Source organism: Colossoma macropomum, unplaced genomic scaffold (assembly GCF_904425465.1).
Source record: "Colossoma macropomum unplaced genomic scaffold, Colossoma_macropomum, whole genome shotgun sequence".
NCBI classification, from domain to species: domain Eukaryota; kingdom Metazoa; phylum Chordata; class Actinopteri; order Characiformes; family Serrasalmidae; genus Colossoma; species Colossoma macropomum.
Window position 1 is genome coordinate 30,929,279 of NW_023494809.1, and position 20,285 is coordinate 30,949,563.

The 20,285-nt window shown below is 42.4% G+C and overlaps 1 protein-coding gene across 1 annotated transcript in view; it reads left to right on the forward strand.

Moving 5' to 3' along the window:
• Nucleotides 1-454: 454 nt before the first annotated feature.
• gli3 (GLI family zinc finger 3) overlaps nt 455-20,285 on the forward strand; it is a 213,944-nt gene continuing 194,113 nt past the window's right edge. Inside the window, exon 1 of the mRNA XM_036558807.1 lies at nt 455-936. The gene's annotated coding sequence lies outside the window, so the exon portion shown is untranslated. The remainder of the gene's footprint in view (nt 937-20,285) is intronic.

Consider the following 20,285-nt stretch of genomic DNA (forward strand, 5'->3'; position numbering starts at 1 on the left):
GCTGGGCTCTCAGGTGGATTTGATCTGATTATCAGTGGCTTTTCCACAATCATATGAAGCCCGTGCAGCTGGAATGCTCCCTGTCATTAAATCAAGAGGGATGCAGAGTAGAAAATACTAATAATTTCTGAAATTCACGTTAAAATTTGATGCAAAATTCTACATTTCACTCAAACTGTTGTGCTGGTAAAAGAATTTGCATTGAAAATCTTTCTCATAATTTAGAAAGGAGTGATAGCAGAAATATAACAGCTGGCCTCAGACTTTCGCACATTCAATTTAAAGTTACGAAGCTCTCGTGCGTGGCGCGAGCTGCAGCCGCTTCCAGCGAGCCACCGCACCGCCGTCTCAGGAAACAGCAAGCGGCGCCGAACTGAACTGGGAGAAGAGAAAGGAGGGAGGGAGGAAGGGAGGCAGGGAGGGAGGGAAGGAGGGAGAGAGGGAGGGAGGGAGAGAGAGTGGGGTTAGAAAGAAGAAGAGGGAGGTAGCGTGTGTGAAAGCTCCGAAAGGGAGGAGTCAGGAGAAGGAAAGGGCAGCTGGAGTTGCAGAGCACCAGAGCCCCCCTCTCCGAGAAAGTCTCCTCAGCGCTGTTTAACACGCTTTGTTGTCCTGAGAGAGGAAAAAAGGGGGCTTCAGGAATCCGTGCGCACTTTTTCTAGGGTTTTCACTCCTCTGACAGGCATCCAGACAAAGTTCCCGAGTTCCCGAGAAGCGTAGCAGAGAAGCAGAAGGCGAGGAGAGGAAAAGAAGGAGGAGAAAGAAACCCAAACTCGGTCAGAGCGCAGAGAGGGAGAGAGAGGGAGAGAGAGAGGGAGAGAGGGGAGCTGAAACTTAAGACGCGCAGAGAGAAACTTCTGCACATCTGCAGCGAGCGGAGAAGATCCATCTGCGGCGGTTTTTTCTGCGTTTTCTGGAGGGAAACTGCGTTTCAGAAACGTAAGTCTGCACTTTCTTGGTTCATTGTTTTCCTCCTGGCAGGTTTGCATCGCCCTGAAAGTTTTTTTTTCCCTCAGTGAAAAGAGGAGCTGAGGTGTCAGAAGGATCAGGTTGCAAAGTCGCAAAAAAGCGCTCAATTGGAAGTAAACAAGGTGGTCAAAGCCAGCTGCGCTCGGAGCTCCATGTGCGGCGAGCTTTGCTCTGTAATCCGGGCGAAGTAGCCAAACTTGCTGAACTTTCTTCTTCCTTTTCTTCTTCTTCCTCTGCTCAAACTGAAAATCTGAGAGCTGCACTCTGAACCGTGCCTGGCCCGGGACGCCTGGCCTGGCCTCCTCTTCTGCAGCCATGCTCAGATGACTAAGGACCTCCTGCTGAAAACCAAACCACAGCAGAGCAGTGGAAGTTTCTGCTGGTGTTCTAGAGTCAGTAATGGTGCTGTGGGTTCTCCTGATGGGCTCATGTCACAGTGTAATGGTGCAACATATGACCTTGGACCGATTCCAGAACTTTCCCAAAGGGATCTGCAGGAAAACTGGTGACCGTTAGGCCAGTTCCCATCAGGTTTTAGTCTTAGTGGTTCTAACCGTCTTTTTTCAGCAGGGCTTTTCTCTGGGGGGCGTATTTACCGGGGGTCATATTTCAGAGCGCTTTTCTTTTTTCACGTGCTCGCACGAGGCCCAAAAAACAACACCTGAACCAGCCTGAAGGAGAAGAAGTTCACCGGAGATCATTTTGAGGTGTTTAGGTTGTTTGTTTATCCAGAATAACCTGCTTATAACTTTTAACCTGATAAAATAAGCCGAATTTCAAGATCAAAGGAGCTCGCGAAGCTTTGAGTAGCTGGTTAGGAGTGTATCTGCAGTGCACGTGCCGCTTTAAAACGCATGCGGAGTAATGGAAGTGTGCTACATATCTGAATATTCACCTGCGCGCGTGTGTTTTCGTAAACTTTCTCCTCGCGCCCCCGCCAGCTGTTGGCCGTTCGGCGCGCGGGAACAGACAGCGTCGCGCGCCCTGCTGAGGCACCTCAGCATCTATCTGCACGCGCTTTCATTCAGTAACTCCCTCAAATTTCACCAAATCATTTTTAGACCCTGAAGATTAAAATAAAAAGCTTTAAAATTGATTTTTTAAGTAAATTGATTTTTGGCGCGCAGAAACAAAAAATCTCAACTTTTTTTCTTCCCTTTTTTCTTTTTATATTTCTTTGCATTTTTATTTTATTTTATTTATTAGCATTTTTTCCTCTTCAGGCCTGAAAACACCCTTTTTCTCCTTTCTCCTCTCCCTCTCTTCTCTCTCCTCCTCCCGGACAGGTTCGCGTGTTCAGCGCGTGTTTTTGAGAATTTAAGAAAAAAAATTCCGGTTTTTAGTTAAACGGTCGTTTAATTTGTCTCCGTGCAGAGAAACTGAGATTTAGAATTTAGTGGCCACAGCATGTTTTTCTTTCCGACTGTTTTGCACCAAACTCCACCTCAGCCTGCTCCAAATTTAAGAGTTTCATTTCTGTCTGTATATATAAAACAATACAATGCAAAACAAAACAAAACTGTTCGTCCAAAATGAATTCTTTAATTTGGCTCAATATAATAAATATCTATGCGATTTGCACATTTCTCATTAGAAAAAAAAAATACTGGTCTGGTTTAATTTGCTGCACCTGCCACTTTCAAGGCAATTTTTTTGTCATTATTTTCTAATATTTCATCATTTCTCATTTAGACACAGTTATATTAATTTGCACTACTTGCTTAGACTGACTGTGTTAATTTCAGGAATTCAATTTTTTAATTTAAATTTAAACCAGACTTTAAGAAATTAGTAATTTCTTAAATATTGCAGTTATTATATTTTCTGTTTTGCAGCAATTATACTATTTTACTCCATTATGTAGAATATTTTCTGAATAATACATCAGTTAAACAGTCTTCAGCTGAACAGGTGTGATTTTGGGAAGCAGTCTGGTTCCAGTTCATCACATCTTGCTGAACATAAATGAATTTTCCTGGATGAGCGTCTTACCACAGTGCGCATCACTCAGATCTGATTAAACCTCTTCTGTTTTTTTACTGGTGACCCTTTTAGAAATCTGACAGACCACACTCTGTCAGCAGCTAATAAGAACCCTCTGAGATGACCCTCGCACCTCTCCACCAACCTCCGAAAACGCAGACATGCCCGTCCCGTGGAGGCTCAGGGCCCTGCGTCTGACCCTTGGGGTCCTTCAGCATGCTAAAGCGGCGCTACCTGTAATTAGGTGCATGCGTGAGAGTGTGTGTGTGTGTGTGTGTGTGTGTGTGTGTGTGTGTGTGAATGAGGCGGCTAACAGCGGGGCATTGTGATGCTAATGTGTGTTTAAATAGCACCGCTCATCCTGTCCAAACCAATAAGACGACAAACGGAGGGGAAGATGTTTTTTCTTCTGCCTGAACCTGAATGGGATTGATGCTGGATGGAGATTAGGGAAGTGCTCTGGGGGGGCACGGGGGGGATTTTTTTATTAATTTTTTTTTCATGGTGGTGAAATGTGTTTTCAGTTTGACGTTTGGCAGCCAGGCAGAGCTGATTACGTTCTGTTGCCGAGGCATACGGGGAGTGATTTGTTATGATGGATCTGTAGCAGGGGCCGAAGGTGAATGTGCATGAGGTTATTTCTTCAGAAGCTCTCCTCCCTCGCCCGTGTTGTCAGATTTCTTTCAGATGCGGATCGCTTCCCCCCCTCCAGCAGGAAGAAAACACTGAAAAAAGTACCTTTTTGGCAATTATTGCATCTGTTTAAACTTTTTAGACGCCAGTAATCGGGTGATTACGTGGCCCGAAGTGGATGCAGAGCCTCAACTTTTGAGAAATGGATGAAATTTTTACTTTGATGATCCCCAACTTTGATACTTTTTGACGTCGAATGAAAAGGACACAAAGTAGGGAGTAGCTGAGGAAAAAGAAAGACGTGAAGGCGGAGAGAGAGAGAGAGAGAGAGGGAGGGAGAGAGAGGTTATTGAGCTTTGCCACGGGTTAGGGTGTGTATTGTGTTGATACGAAGTCGGGCCGTTGTGGAAAAGTAGAGACATGTCAAAAGTGTCTGTCCGTATTTGCGTCTCGGCGGAGGTGAGAAGGGGGTCTGTGGCTGCACGGTTTGGGGGGGGGGTTCTCTCTCTCTCTCTCTCTTTCTCTTTCTTTTCCTTTCTGCCCCTCTCTCTCTCTCCCTCTCTGACTAATCCCCAGGCCCAGTCATCCCTTCAGGGCATGCTTCTGATCTGCCTCTCCGTCAGGACAGCCCCCTTTTCTCTATCTCTCTCTCTCTCTCTCTCCCTCCATTTCCCTTTCTCTCTTCTTTATCTCTCCTCCCCCCTTTCCCCTTTACTTCCATCCATCTTTATTCTCATTTGTGCTCTATCTCTCTCTGATGCTTGCCCTCTCTCTCTCTCTCCCTCTCTCTATGGCCTTTTAATATGCTTCATGCTGCTGCTCCCAGGATTCCACACTAAGGCCCTGTTCACCTGTTGGGGTCTTCGCTCAAAGCTCCCCCCCTCTTCTCGGGGGTCTCGAGGCAAAGGGACTCATTCGCATGCTCGGCCGTGCGTTTGAGGGCGCGCTCTGTGGTGAAAAGTGAGCACGTTCTTCGATTTGTTTTTGCGCTGATGCGTTTAACATGTTGGATCAAAAGTTCTGTCCTCTTTTTTCTCTTTTTCTCTCTCACACACTCACAAACTCGCCGTGCACCAGGCAGCGCCCTGCAGGCGAGCGCAGGAAATGTGAGGGCCCTTCCCAAACTTTCGAGCGACGGGTTTGTTTTCACTGGCGAGTTTTGGCTGCTGGAGACTCAAAATTGACCCACCAATTAGCCTACCCATTTCCTCCGTCAGCGAGGGAGAAGAAAAATGAGCTAGAATGAGAAAGGCTCCGACAGAATGCTCTTCGGGGGCCCGGCGGTAAGCGCTAGCCCGGCCGGAGGAGCCTATGTGTGTGCGTACGAGAGAGAGAGAGAGAGATTGAGAGAGAGAGAGAGAGAGAGAGAGAGAGATTGAGAGAGAGAGAGAGAGAGAGAGAGTCGAGGGAGAGAGTCAGCGTGTCACGGCTAATGCTTGTGTTTGCTTTTCTCAAGTAGGTGATTTCCAACAGCTCGGCTCGTCGGCATGCCGGTGAGATGTCGGCGTGTCTTGTAGCTTCTGCTGTAGCGTTTGCTTTACCTCAACGTCTCAAAGCCTGAGTGTGAAGGGTGCCGTCCATTTGGTGGTCAGTTCTGGCAGAGTGTGGCAGTGTTTGAGCGTGGAGCAGGAGCAGGGCCAGATTAAGATCATCTGGTGCGCCTGAGAAGTGCAGTTATGGTGCCTCATCCACACAAACTCATTTACAATAATGTAAAACAAGACGTGAGACCAAACACATCACTAAAATATTGAGCCAAGGGCTTAAAGTAGCAAGAAACAACATAAATGTTCAATGCATAATAGTCTAGTCCTCTTAGCTTCTCTAATCCTGCTGGAAGATGCAGGCCTTTATGTAATTTAACCCTAACAACAAGATAGCTGAGCAAATTATCAGACTGTCCAGCATAAACAGGAGAGTCTCAATCAGTGTCTATTCTTTGCAGGGACTCAAATAAATTTGGGACTGTTTCCTCAAGGCTTCTGTTCGTTCTTCAAAATATATATACTGAGCTACAGTCAGCTGTTTAGCTAAAGTCTATTTATTTATCAATTTTTACATTCATTTTGGAGGAAATATTAGGTGCCCCCCCTAGAAATAAATGTTCTATGCAGGTATATTTTCCGTTCATCAAGGTACAAACAGTGTAAATGTTCCCTCAAAGCTCCAACAGTGGTTTTAAGGTCTGATTGTGAACCTTAAATAAGTGTTTCCAGGTGAAAAGTTCGTATTTGTACCTTTTCATAACCGAATGTTTTAAACAGAACAGTAAAATAAAAGCCTGGAGACGAGACGGGGTGTGTGGAGTCAGTACAGCTTAGAACATATCATTTCAGTGGATTATGGTTCAGTTATGTTCCCTGACTAAAGGTACTGAGATGGAGCCTTGAGGGTTCCACCCCAGTGACAAGAGGGGCACTGACCCAGAGACAGTTCAGTACCTTTATTTCTGAGAGTGTAGTGCCCCTGGGTGGCTTCCTAGGTTGCCTGTATGGTAGATCATGCCGTGAACAGGGCGCGTTGTTGTGGAGGTGATGGGACGTTGTTGTCGTGAGGTCTTTCGAGCACGTGTGAAGGAGCTTTACACACACATGTGATGATTCCTCAGCCTGATCAGGGTGTGTTTCCTGCGCTCAGTCTACAGAGCTAGAGCACGCTGTCACTGAAGGAATTACCAGCAAACTAAAGAGGGAAGACTGAGATGAACGCATGTCTGCATGTCGTCGTTCACTCCTTAAGTATGCTGCACCGCGCCTTGTTGAAAATAAAGATGGGAAATTCACTTTTGCTCAGTATTGTTTTTTATGCTGAAGCACAAATGAGTCATGTAAGTCTGCATGGTGCTGGAGGAGTGTGTTCAATTCACTGGGTTAACAGAATTTGGTGGACAATATTGAAAGTGTAACCATCATTATACATGCAAATAATTGTATATAATACATAATAGGGCTTAAAAATTCATCGTTTTATCAATTTTCAAAAGTGCTGGAATTTTTAGAATAGGCTACATTTTTCAAATATTTTAATTTTAAGTGGGAAAATTTAACCCAATAACACCACCTGTAGGTGAGTAAGAACAATCAGAAACAATCCATATCGCTGCTGTCGGAACAAAAACTTGTTTTTGACATAATTGAAAATATAATAAGTATAATATAATGTAAATTTCATGATGAATGGACCAAAAAAAAACAGCCCAAAATGACGTTTAAAAAAGTCTGGTTCCATTGACTTACATTAAAAGTAAAGTATGTTTTTTCCGTCTCCTGTAAAGTTACCACTTTGGAGATATGATATTTGTTCCGACAGCAGCGATAAGCGGTTTGGTGTGTTAACCAGCTATGTTCAAGCCTCAAGCTAGAAATAGTGGATAAGCTGGTCTTCTTGGCCTAAAAAAAGACCTGGACCTCAATTTATAGAATGTTATCGCAATTTAAATTGCAATTGCAATATTGGTCAGAAAAATCATCATTAGATATTTTGTTCAAATTGTTCAGCCCTTTATTATATCCATCACCATATTTTTGTTGTAAATGTGAAATCAATTCCTTCCCTTGATCACTGCTCGCACTACAATATCAATGATGTACTCAGAAAAGCGTACTGTGATGTAGAGGTGGACGATATTTCATCGTTATTGCGATAAAGTAAGGCACAATATGCTTTTCTGAACATACTGTGAATATCGTCAGTACACACTAAAAAAAGATGGTTCTTCAAGGGTTCTTTAGTAAAGAAAAGGGTTCTGTATAGCACCAAAATGGGTTCTTCTATCATAACAAAAGCAGAACACTTTTTGGTGCTGTATAGAACCCTTATATATATATAGAAGGATCTATTTAAAACCATATGGAACACATTCTCTATCAATCTGAAGAACACTTCTATATGCAAAGACCTCTTTAATCATGCAAATGGATTGTTTGAGTGGTCATGGTTCTATATAGAACCATTTTCTTTAAAAAAGAACCCATGAAGAACCATCTTTTTTTAAGAGTGTACTTAAATAACACTAACTAACTACATATTTCATTATTGACTGAGAATAATTAGGCCTGTTTAATTGGATTTAGTGCAGTTTGTACAACACTGAATTACAATCGTTGTATTTCCAAGTTTATTGTTATTATTTTTATTTCTATTATTGTATTTTATATGTGGCACTACAGGTTCTGATTTGTCTGTTCCACCTTTTCAGAAAAGCCAAATATAGTGATGTGTAACGTGCAAGTTTCCTGAGGTGCTGTGGTATAATATTTTTGCAATATTGCCCACCCTTATTGTGATGTAGTATCACGATAGTAATAAATATCATCAGATCGCCCACCTCTATTACAGAACACGGCTTATTTGATTATTATGATCAGAAATACTGGATGCACACATCATTTTTAGAGAATGCAGAGCTAAAACACGCCACTCCCACAGACTTCTTGAGTTTGGACTTAACTTTTGACTCCAGGGTCAGGCCTGTGCTTGTAGCTGGGGCTCCTAATGCAGTATCATATGTGTGCGTCCGAAGGTCAAGCCTGTCCTGTTAAAATCCCAAATTCTCAGCTCTGATTCTCCGTGCACGATTCTGGCCAGTTCAGCTTTCTTCTTCGTCTCCTTCTTTGAAGCAGTTCCCCGCCGCTTCTGCCCTCAAAACACTTCACAGGAAAATGTCAGAACCTTTACTTACCCCCTCCGTAAGACAAATACTGCCCCTGCTTACAAAAACAAAAGGGGCGGGTAGGGGCAGGGGGAGTGAGGAAGGGGGTGCCGGGGTCTTAACTCTGTGAGCAAATTTTAGGATGAACCCAAAGACTCCTTCATTGTCAGCAGAGCATCTGAAGAGTAATCACTTTTTCTCATGCAAAGTGTTTTAAGAGCTGAGGCACGGCTGAGGGGGGAGGGGGGGAGGGAGGGAGGGAAGAAGGGGTGCTGTGTTTTAACAATACTCCACGGGGAGCAGTGAAGGAAGGCTGGAGCTAGCCGAGCGCCCCCCCTTCACACAATGCCCATCTTCTTACAAGGAGAGATGGGGAGAGAGGGTGGAGGCTAATAGTTTTACAGACTAGCTAGTATCTTGAAGGAGGTGAAGGGGGGAACACAGAGAAGGAGGCCACTTTCGGCTCCCTAAAGAGCCTCAACTGGAAGATTCTTTAACCCTCTGAGGTCGTCTTCTCGATTTGTTCATCTCTTCTTAAACTCTCCTTTAAAGGCTCTTCATATATCATGATCCTCATATGTTTCATATCTAAATGCTCCGTTATCTTCATCATTACTTTCCAAAACCGCTGCAGCAGCTTCAGCAGCTGTAAACTCTCTGCACGCTGTTTCACATGAGTCTCCGATGTGGACTGAATGAAGAATGAAGGGTTTCCGGCGTGATGGTCAGTCCTTAGTGATTTCCTGAGTGTCCATCGGTCAGTTTCACACCGAATGTAGATGGACACACGAATCCACCAGTTCCACACAGTGAGAGGCAGATGACGTGTATCTCAGCCCCTCTTCATAGGCTCATAACTCCGGATGTGAGTCTCGTATGATCTCGTGATAGGATGGAATGGAAAGGGCGACTCTACAGATTCAGGAAGTGTTTGAACTGGATTTCTGAGCTGGATCATCACTGAAATCAGCTTCTTATTCGAATTGTTTTGAAAAGTGTGGTGCCAAAACGTAGCTGCTGCACCATTTAAGGTGGAATGGGAAAATCAAACAAGAAGCTTGTCTGTCTTTTGTTAGCCGGTTTTGTTATTATATTACTCAGTTGCCGATTCAAGCAGCACTGCTGTTACTGTAAAGCTCAGAGTTTGACGAATTATCGATTGTATTTCACTCCAGAATTATTACTTAGCAGACTTAAAAACTACAGGCATGCAGATTCGTACTGGATTAAAATCACAAAGCTCTGTAATCACTCAAATTACAGCACGTCCTCAAGTAATATTAATCCAACTCGAATAGGGCTCAAGCTGCACTTTGAACTGTGTTCACTGCAAAAATAGTCCCTTGTTAAGAGAAATTATCTTAAATCTATTCAATATAGCCAAAGTTTTGAGATTGCTGTAAGCTTATTATAAGATTATTGAAATTCTCAAAAAGTTGGTTTTTCAAAGCTACTTCAGGGGGCTTTACTGGATTCGCATGCTTAAAGGTTTCTATATAGCACTGAAAAAAGGGTTCTGCTGTTGTTATAATGTCAAGCCCTTTCAGGTACTATACAGCACATTCTCCATCAATCTGAAGATCAATTTCACCATGCAAAGAAACATTTAAGCATACAAATCATTCTTTGAGTTTTCACGGTTCTCTATAGAACCATTGTCTTTACTAAAGAACCCTTGAAAAAGCAAGAAGAATGTGGACATTTTTACTCACTTGAGTGATTCTATTTAGTGTATTTAGTGATTCTGTTTAGTGAAGTTATCTCACTTAACTGGGAGACAATTTGGAGGCACATTTCTTACAACTTAATTATCTACCAATATAATTAAATAATTTGACTCACTAAAATCCCTTAAAATGGTCTAGAAATAGATTAAAAAATCTTATAATAAGCATTCAACAATCCCAAAATAAGAAATATTATCTAGATCAACTAGATTTAAGATCATTTCACTTGACAAGATATCGCTTTGTGTGCTGTGTGAAGGAATGATCTAAAATTTTCGTGAAGTTAATGATGTTTATCTCCTTCCTCCTACTAAAAATTGCTGTTTTTAACATACAACGTGTTTTTACTTGGGTAATGATATGTGTGCATAAAGATATAATTGATAAACATACGTAAATTACTGTTTTTTGGTTTTTTTTATTTAATATTATTGTCTCTACACTGCGAAATACTAAAATAGTATCTTGTCAAGAGAAGTGATGTTAAATCTAATCAATACATGAGATATTTCCCATTTTGAGATGGTTGTGCACTGATTTATAAGATTATCTGGCTTTTTTCTAGACATTTTTAAATTGTTTTAAGTAATTCTATTAAGCAAAAATGATCTCAATATACTAGCAGATAATTTTGCTGGTTTCAAGCTCATTTCTTCAAACAAGCACAATTATTTTCCAATATAGTGAGAACATTTGCTTAATAAAATTACTCAAAACAAGTAAACAATGTCTAGAAATAAGGAAAATAATATTAAATTAAGCTCATAATAATCTCAACAGGAGACATATTACATTTATCGACTATTTTAAAGTTAATTTTACTTGACAAGACACCATTTTTGCAGTCTATTTGCATTAAACTATTCCCTTCATTGCTTTGGCAACAGTGAATCACAATTCATGCCAATAAGGAAAACTGAAATCTGAATCTGAGAGAGAGACACTGAGAAAGAGTGAGAGACACTGAGAGCGAGTGAGAGAGAGAGAGACTGGGGGGGGTTGACACCGAGAGGGAGCGAAAGAAGAGAGCGAAAAGAGAGAGAGGGAATAACGGAGGTGAACATTTACAGAGAAAGAGGAGGATAAATGTGTACATGAGCAGTAAATGGGCTTTTTCTCTGCTCCTCTCCAGCCTGCTGTTTTTATTAAGAGGCCTCAACATGCTCGTGAAATATATCTTATTCATGAAAGAAGACAAGGTTAGACTTTCCAGAGGAATTCATTATTCACACTCAGACAGACTCTCTCTCTCTCTCTCTCTCTCTCTCTCTCACACACACACACACACACACACTCACACACACACGGGCTCTTCAGGTCAGAGTCCTCCCCCGGCGGAGCGTCGTAAGGGGTCCTGCAGCAGGCGGAAGGTTCCATTTGTCAGAGAACGGCGGAGCGGCTTTGCCGGCCTGCGGTTTGGCGAGCGCTCGCCGCTTTCATTGTCTAAGAGGAGGCAGGACATTATTCACCACAGCCTGGGGGACTGAGGCCGGGGGGAGAGAGAGAGAGAGAGAGAGAGAGAGAGAGAGAGAGAGGGAGAGAGAGAGAGAGAGAGAGGGAGAGGCAGAGAGAGAGAGAGAGAGGTTTCTGAATGGAGAGTGGGCGAACGTCCTGGGACAGAGGCACAGGAGTGGGAGAGAGAGAGAGAGAGAGAGAGAGAAAGAGAGAGAGTGTGAGGCCTGACTCGTCCACAGCCTCGCACTAAGCTACACTCTTAAAAAGGATGGGTATTCAAGAGTTCTTTAGTAAAGGAATTGGTTCTATATAGAACCATGAGTTCTACACACTTGAAAAAGCATGTTCTTCAACTGTTCTTCAGTAAAGGGAATGTTTGTATATAGGACCATGAGTTCTGCATACTTAAAAAAGATGGTTCTTGAGGGCTCCTTAGTAAAGGGGATGGTTCTATATAGAACCATTACTTCTACTCACTTAAAAAGGTGGTTCTTTGAGAGTTCTTTAGTAAAGAGAATGGTTCTATATAGAATCATCAACCCTTAAAGAACCTTTTGCACAGTTAAAGTGTGCTTTGCATGGTGAACATGTTCTTAAGATTGATGGAGAACGTGCTGTAAAACATCTACAAGGGTTCCTCTATGGTTACAAGCTCGACATCGTATCGATAGCAGAACCCTGTTTGAAGGTGATGAAGAGAGGGGGGGAAAGAGTGAGAGAGGGTCGAGAAAAAGAGAGAGAAGGCAATGAAGAGCAAGAGAGTAGAGAGTAGAGAGATAGAGGGCGATGGAGAGGGGGAGAAAGAGTGATAGTAGAGAGAGAGAGAGAGAGAGAGAGAGAGAGAGAGAGAAAGCAGTGGAGAAGGGAGAGAGAGAGAGCAGTGGAGAAGGGAGAGAGAGAGAGAGTGAGAGAGAGAGGTGCAGAGAGGTTAGTGGGAGACACTTCAGGATCAGTTTTGGAAAAGAGAGGGGAGCACTGGAGACAGAAGTGGAGAATAAAATGAAAGAAAAGGGAAAAAAGTGATGAGACAGGAGAAGAAGGGGAAAGAGAAGTGTCAGGAGAGAAAGTGGAAGGTAGAGGGAAAAAAGACCGAGAGCAGAGAGAGAGAGAGAGAGAGAGAGAGATGAGTGGAGAGTGCTCCTGCTCTCCCTCTGAGCTCGGTGTGTGTAAGCTCCTGTCTACCTCCCAAAGCTCCTTTCACAAAGAGATTTACAAGACAGGTCTCTGAGTGCACTCTACCGCCCTGCGTCTGCACGGGGTGTGTGTGTGTGTGTGTGTGTGTGTGTGAGGTACGCCTGTGCATCTGCGTGTGTGTGAGAGATGTAGCGTGCAGAGTGTGCGTGTTCGAGTAAAGCTGCGAGTGAATTTGTAGCGCGTCGTTTATGAAAGTACAGCGTGAGGCCGTCTGAGTGTGTTTGTGTGTGCGTGTGTGTTTGTGTGTGTGTGTGTGCGTGTGTGTAAGCAGGTGTGTGTGTACCTGAGTTTTAAGAACACACAACTGAATTTTAAGAACATAGAACTCGTTCTGTATTTGAATACTCTTCCATCAGTGATTGTCAGAAAATATGTACAGATAAATATAAAGAACATAATCAAATCAATCAAATCTTGTTGTTGTAATTCATTGTTTTACAGAGTGAACGAAAGGAACAAAAACAAAAGTATAAATCAAAGAAAAATGAAAAACGAAGACAATAAATCTATTAAATAAAATAATAAAATGAAGAAAAAATGTAACATTTGATACAAATTGAAGTCAAAATAATACTGAAATAAGAAGAAGGATTCATAAGGTACACTCTTAAAAAGGACGGTTCTTAAAGGGTTCTTTAGTAAAGACAACGGTTCTATATAGACACTTAGAGAACTTTGGTTCTTTGCATGGTGAAATGTTTCTTCAGATTGATGGAGAAGGTGTTTTACATGGTTCGTTACAGAACCTTTTTGAAAATGGTTCTATATGGCACCAAAAAGCGTTCTTCTATTGCTTCAAAATTGACATTGTAACACTAGCAGAACTATATAGAACTATAGTTTCACTACACTCAAGGGTTCTTTAGTGAAAGGAATGGTTCTGTTTAGAACCATGAGTTCTATATAGAACCGTTTCATGCTTAAATGGTTCTTTGCATGGTGAAATGGTCCATCAAATGGAAGTTTTTGGAAATGGTTCTATATGGCAGCAAAAAGGGTTCTTCTATTGTTACAAGCTTAACAACAACATTTTCAAAAAGGTTCTATATAGAACCGCCTACAACACATTCTGCATCAATCGGAAGAACGATTTCACCATGCAAAGAATTATTTATGCATGCAGATGGTTCTTTGAGTGTCCATGGTTCTATTTAAAACCATTATCTTTACTAAAAACCCCTTGAAGAACCATCTTTTAAAGAGTGTACAGTATTAGAATGATTAATAAGCATCAAATATAATAAAGTATAAATTAAATATAATAATACAGGAATGAAAAGCGGGACACAGTGTCTGCGTATGGATCTGTGGAGGTCATTGTAATTTACAGTTGAGAATACATTCTTGGTGGTGTGCACAGAGCCTCAGATGTCAAGGCAGAGGCGTGTACGAGTGTGTGTGTGTGTGTGTGTGTGTGTTTGTGTGTGTGTATGTATGCGTCCGTGTGTGTGTGTGTGTTCTGTAGTCCCACATACAAAGGGGCCTTCTTAGCTTTTAGAATTATTTATAATGTTTGGCTTTTGTGGAGCACTCTAAGCACTTGTCTCCTCCTATTAGACTGAATAACTCAACTGAACTCTGCTGAGGTTTTCACACTTCATCCAGCCAAATCCCTCCACACTGCAGCGCTGGGACCTTTTTATTTGTACCTTCTCTGAAATTAAGCACCCAAATGTCACAGTGTGCTGTTGATTTGGCTAAATTACCCCTAACTAGATAATGGCCTTGTTAGGTCAAAATTAGTACAATTTGCTCTACACTCTCAGAAATAAAGGTGCTGAACTGTCACGGGGCAGTGCCCCTCTTGTCACTGGGGTGGGTCCCTCAAGGGTCCATCTCAGTACCTTTAGTCAGGGAACATAACTGGACCATAATCCACTGAAATGATATGTTCTAAGCTGTACTGACTCCACACACCCCGTCTCGTCTCCAGGCTTTTATTTTACTGTTCTGTTTAAAACATTCGGTTATGAAAAGGTACAAATACGAACTTTTCACCTGGAAACACTTATTTAAGGTTCACAATCAGACCTTAGAACCACTGTCGTACCTCTGAGGGAACATTTACACTGTTTGTACCTTGATGAACAAAGCTTTATTTCTAATAGTGCAGGATGAAGTGTGATAAAGAGATTTATAGTTGTTGTGGTTGTAAGAAACACCAGTATCTCTAAAAAGGTAACCATTCAACACCCTAGCAACCACCTGGGATTCTAGAGCAAATACTTAGCAGGACCTTTGCAACCACCTGGGATACCATAGCAATCACCTAGCAACACCCTAGCAACCGCTTGGGATACCATAGTAATCAACTAGCAACACCCTAGCAACCATTTGGGATACCATAATAAATCACCTAGCAACACCTGAGGAACCATTTGCGATACCATAGCAATCACCTAGAAATCAACCACCTTGGATGCCAGAGTAAACACTTAGCAACTGCCTGGAATACCATAGTCATCACGTAGCAACACCCTAGCAACCACCTGGGACACCATAGCAATCACCTAGCAACACCCCAGCGACCGACTAAGATGCCATAGCAATCACCTAGCAATACCCTAGCAACCACATGGGATACCATAGCAATCACCTAGCAACACCCTAGCAACCACCTGGGATACCATAGCATTTACCTAGCAACACCATTGCAACCACCTCTGATACCATGGCCACTACCAAAAATACCATAGTAACTGTTGAGCACCACCCTGGCAGCCACCTGGGAACTGGGAGCTGAAGCTGTGCAGTCACTCTGCGTTTTCTTCAGGAAATGGACTTTTCTAGTTATTTTATGATTCACGCTAGAAAACAATGACAGAGGCAACGTTGCTGAATGAGGTGGAGCGACACAACATTTTTCTTCATGCTTAACTTTTAGAAGTCACCGTTATTGGTGACAAAACCATGGTGATATTTTATTATCCTTCAAATCTGATGCAAAGTTATTGCTGTCTGTACAAGTTCGTTTTGCGGAACGAAAAACATCCTTAACATTTCTGCCACTTTGTTGTTTGCTGACTGAAACAAATGCCAGAAAGTCAGAAGCGCGGACTCAGACCTGACGATACACAGTGTAAATTTAAACGTGTTAAGTAACTAATTATAATTAATCTCATAGTGGTGTAATGACCTTTGAACCGCATAGCAAAACAACAGCAATGACTCCGCACTTAAAGCCGCACTATGTAGGATTTGGGGCATTTGGAGACCTCTCTGGTGGAAATGTGTAATTGCACGCAACGTGCAGAGGCTCATTTTGTAGCGTGGGCTGTGCTTCGACCCCCTTCGCTACTTACACTGTTTTGATATGAAACGTATGAGTATCATGTTATATGCAAGAGCCTTTAGAGGAGAGTTTAAGAAGATATGAGCAAATACCTCTTTAGTATTGACTGATTTTATCGGCCGAACGATGAGAGTAAGAAGTGGAGGGAGCGCACAGGTGAGCGGGCTGAGCTGATTGCGTTTCTCCTGTTTAAGTGAGGGCCATGTTGGAGGTGGCGTATGTTAATGGAGCAGTTATTGGAGCCATTAGTGACATGATTAGCGGGTGAGAGGGGTGATGGGGAAGGAGTGGCGGAGTGATTTGTCTTCTCCTGAGAGAGCAGGGATCAATGCAAACCGCCTCAACAAGCTGTGTAAACTCATTAGCTCGGAGAGACCCGTCTCTGTATTTACATACATTAACCACCGCGCTGTCCACGCCGGCAAAGCCGTGTGTGTGTGTGTGATTGGGTTAATGTGTTAATGAGTGGCAGAGTGTGTCTGACTTTCTAATTAGATTGTGTTGAGGTATGTGAAGAGAACTGAACTGTGTGTTCTTCAATCACGCTGCGCTGTTCAGGGGTTAAGAGGAGCTTCTGAACTGTGTTGCTGTGAATGAACACCTGCGCTAGCGGAGATTTGTGAGTGTGGATTGTATATTTATGTGCTCATCTACATTTCGGAGGTCTGATTTGTTGGTATGTGTGTGTGACCCAAGAGGAGTGTGACTGAGAGATAAATTCATTCAGTCTCTCCACTGCTTTGATAATCTTCGTCTCCGTCTCTGTGTTTGCCGTTCCACGCTCCTCCTAATTAACCCCAGTGTCGCTGAAACCAGTTCAGCATTCAAAACTCTCCTACAGAGACAAGCACACAGCACATCACGGAGTAGGAGCAGGTCTCTGAGTGTTTGAGGGAATGATGGATTGAAAATAAGAGGTAACTGGCTGTTCAGCACAATGAGTTATTGTACAGGTGTAGCAGCAGCAATGCAGCAGATCAATACATCAATCACAGAGTGAGCTCACGTTATTTATGTCACAATTTTGCACCAGAGATTGGCCAAATAAGGGACGCAGGAAATTTTAAGTAGCATATATGTGATTTGAATGATGACATCATGCAAAATGATTTGCTTTTTTTATTTGATTTTTTTTTCATTTTTCAGTTTTTGACATAGTTTAAAAATGCCTGTTGGCCTTTACATTGTATGTAAATTTCATGATGACTGGACCAAAAGAAACGGCCCAAAATGACTTGGAAAAAATTCTGGTTCCATTGACTTACATTAAAAGTGAGGTATGTTTTTCCTTCTCCTGTAAAGTTACCATTTTGGATATACAAGGTTTTGTTCCGACAGCAGCGATTTGTAAATGTATATTATATAAATGACACATTAAACTACCGATACACATCTTCTTTCTGCTCTCTTGTTCTGGATGAACTTTATGCAAATGAGCTGAGCGGTGACCAATCAGATTGTTGATATGCGGCATGGTAACTGATTGTGTCGCCCACAGTCACACATTGAGGTTTAACACTGGAATGCGCACAAAGCGGGAGATACACACTCTTTAAAAAGATGGTTCTTAAAGGGTTCTTTAGTAATAACAGTGGTTCTATATAGAATCACGAACACTCAAAGAACCATTTGCATGCTTAAATGGTTCTTTGCATAGTGAAATCGTTCTTCAGACGTCACAACAATAGAACCTTTTTTGGTGCTATGTAGAACCTTTTTGAAAATGCACAATACGTTCTCCTTCAATCTGAAGAACCATTTCACCATGCAAATGCCAATGATTCTTTGAGCGCTCATGGTTCTATACAGACCCATTGTCTTTACTAAAGAGCCCGTTTTTTAAGAGTGTGTGGAATATTACCCAACATAACAGGAAGAATATTAAATGCAAGTTTTAGGCCAGAATGCCTCTTTAATATCGGCCGATTTTATTGGCTAAACGATGTATCGGTCAGGCTCTAACGTAGCTACAGGCTCTCATTACGGCTCTCTGCGACTGAGCAGACTCGGTTCTCTCCACTTTTCTGTTGACGTTTCTCTACAGAGGTATATCTCTATCTAAGCAGCGTCTCACAGCTGTGTGTGTGTGTTTGTCTCTGTGTGTGGGTGTCTAGTGATGTCGATCCCTCTGGGCTTGGTGATGATGAAGATAATGAGGATGAGGAGCTGCTCTAGCTCCTGTGTGTTGAGTGTGGGAGAATGTCTGAGATGTAGCCTTCGTCTCCCGGCGAGCGTTCAGGCATGTGTGTGTCCCTTTGTAAGTGTGTGTCTGCGTGGGGATGAGGACGTTTCTGCTCTTGAGTGTGTGTGTGTGTGTGTGTGTGTGTGTGTGGGGAGACAGAGAGCTGTTGGAAGTTTCCAGAAGTCCCTCAGTGCTTGCCTCCCTGGTGTGTTTGATCCATACCTCTCTTTATCGCTCTCTCTCTCTTTCTTGCTTCTACAACTCTATTTACAGTCAGTCTGACTCGTAGGAATACACACACACTTGTACGCATGTGTGTAGGCATACATATTTACCTGTATGTGCAAAGACGGCGATTCGGGGAGGTAGTGGGTGTTTACACAAACACACCAGAGTGCACACAAACATACATTACATTTAATTAGCCGCTTAACAACGTCTAAACCCTTAAAAGGTAATGCTCTCTGATATACACCACATCACTGTCCATAGAAACACACCATCACACCTATATGAGCTTGTTGGACGTCCCATTCCAAATCCATAGGCATTAATATGGAGTTGCTCCCCTTTAAAGCTATAACAACTTCCACTCTTCTGGGAAGCTTCCTACAACATTTTGGAGAGTGTCTGTGGGAATTTTGTGCCCTTTCTGTCTAAAGCTCATTTGTGAGGTCAGATGACGAGATGAGACGGGATGAGAGGGCCAACATCAGGGCTCTGAGCAGACCACTGGAGTTCCTCCACACCAAAATGGTCACTCCATGTCTTTAGGGAGCTGCTTTGTGCTCAGGGGCTCAAAAATGTCTTTGTACTGTAGCATCAACATCACTGGAACTGAGGGGTCAAACCCTGAAAAACAGCCCAGCCCATCATCCCTCCTCCACCAAACTGTAGTGTTGGCTCTGCATTCCAGTAGGTAACGTTCTCCTGACCTCCACCAAACCCAGATTCATCATCAGACTGACAGATAGAGAAGATGATTCGTCACTCCAGAGAACACGGTTCCACTGTTTCAGAGTGCAGTGGCGGCGCCTTACACCATTCCAGCCAATGCTTGGCATTGTGCATAGTGATCTGAGACTTGTGTGCAGCTGCTCAGCCATGGAGACCAGTTTCATGAAGCTCCCGATGCACAGTACTTGTGTTGGTGTTGCTTCCAGAGGCAATTTGGAACTCTGTAGTGAGTAAAATAGAGGGTAGGTGATTTTGTTTTGCCCCTCGGCGGCTCCACTCTGCGACCCTCTACTGCCAGTGTTTGTCTATGGAGACTGCAAGGCTCTGTGCTTGATTTTATCCACTTGTTAGCAATGGGTGTGGCTGAAACACCTGGATTCAAGAATTAGGTGGGGTGCCACATACTTTGGGCCACATTTTACAATATGCACATATACACATTTATTCTGTGAAAAGTTGTTAATTTCTGAAGATTTAGTGGCTTTATACTCATATGACACCCTTCATGGAGACAATTAATAGGTCAAGTCACAGATTCGATATGATACAGTGGTGTATCATCAATTATAAATGTTTTACATACAGCAAAAATAAGGAGTGGTTAAAATATATTTTGAATCAAAGTTAACAGTCTAGCCACAATCTACACTACAATACACTGATTCCTGAGTGCTAAGCTTACAGTTACCAGTTTACACAAGTCACTCCAATTACACCAGTACAGGCTGAACTGGTAAACTGGAACACCAAACACCATCATGGTTCAGAGTGCCAACAGTATAATGCAGAGTGCCAACAGTATAACCTTTAACCTTTAGCATGACTGAGTTTCTACTGTTTGAGTTTAAGAAATCATATCATTCTGTGAAGCTCAGGTTAAATAAAAGTATTGGAGTTAATTATATATTATATTTATATATATATAAACCCTAACTAAAGGGAAACTCCATAAATTCTTCAAAATTTCTACATAATTAAATGGTTAAGATGTAAACAGAGTCGTTCAGAGTGGTTTGGTGTGAAACACTCCGTTCTAGATAAACTTACCGAGTCAGAACTGTTCACAGTGGTGGTGATAGGAACCAGACGTCCACCTCTAAAAGCTCCCTCACAGAAAGTTCCTACATGAAATGGTTATGATTTCACTGCCTGATATCTGAGACACTTTCACAGTAGTTTTGTGATAACATTTTTCTTCTAAAAGGTATTTTAATCAATTATTTTTAATCAATTTATGGTGGAATG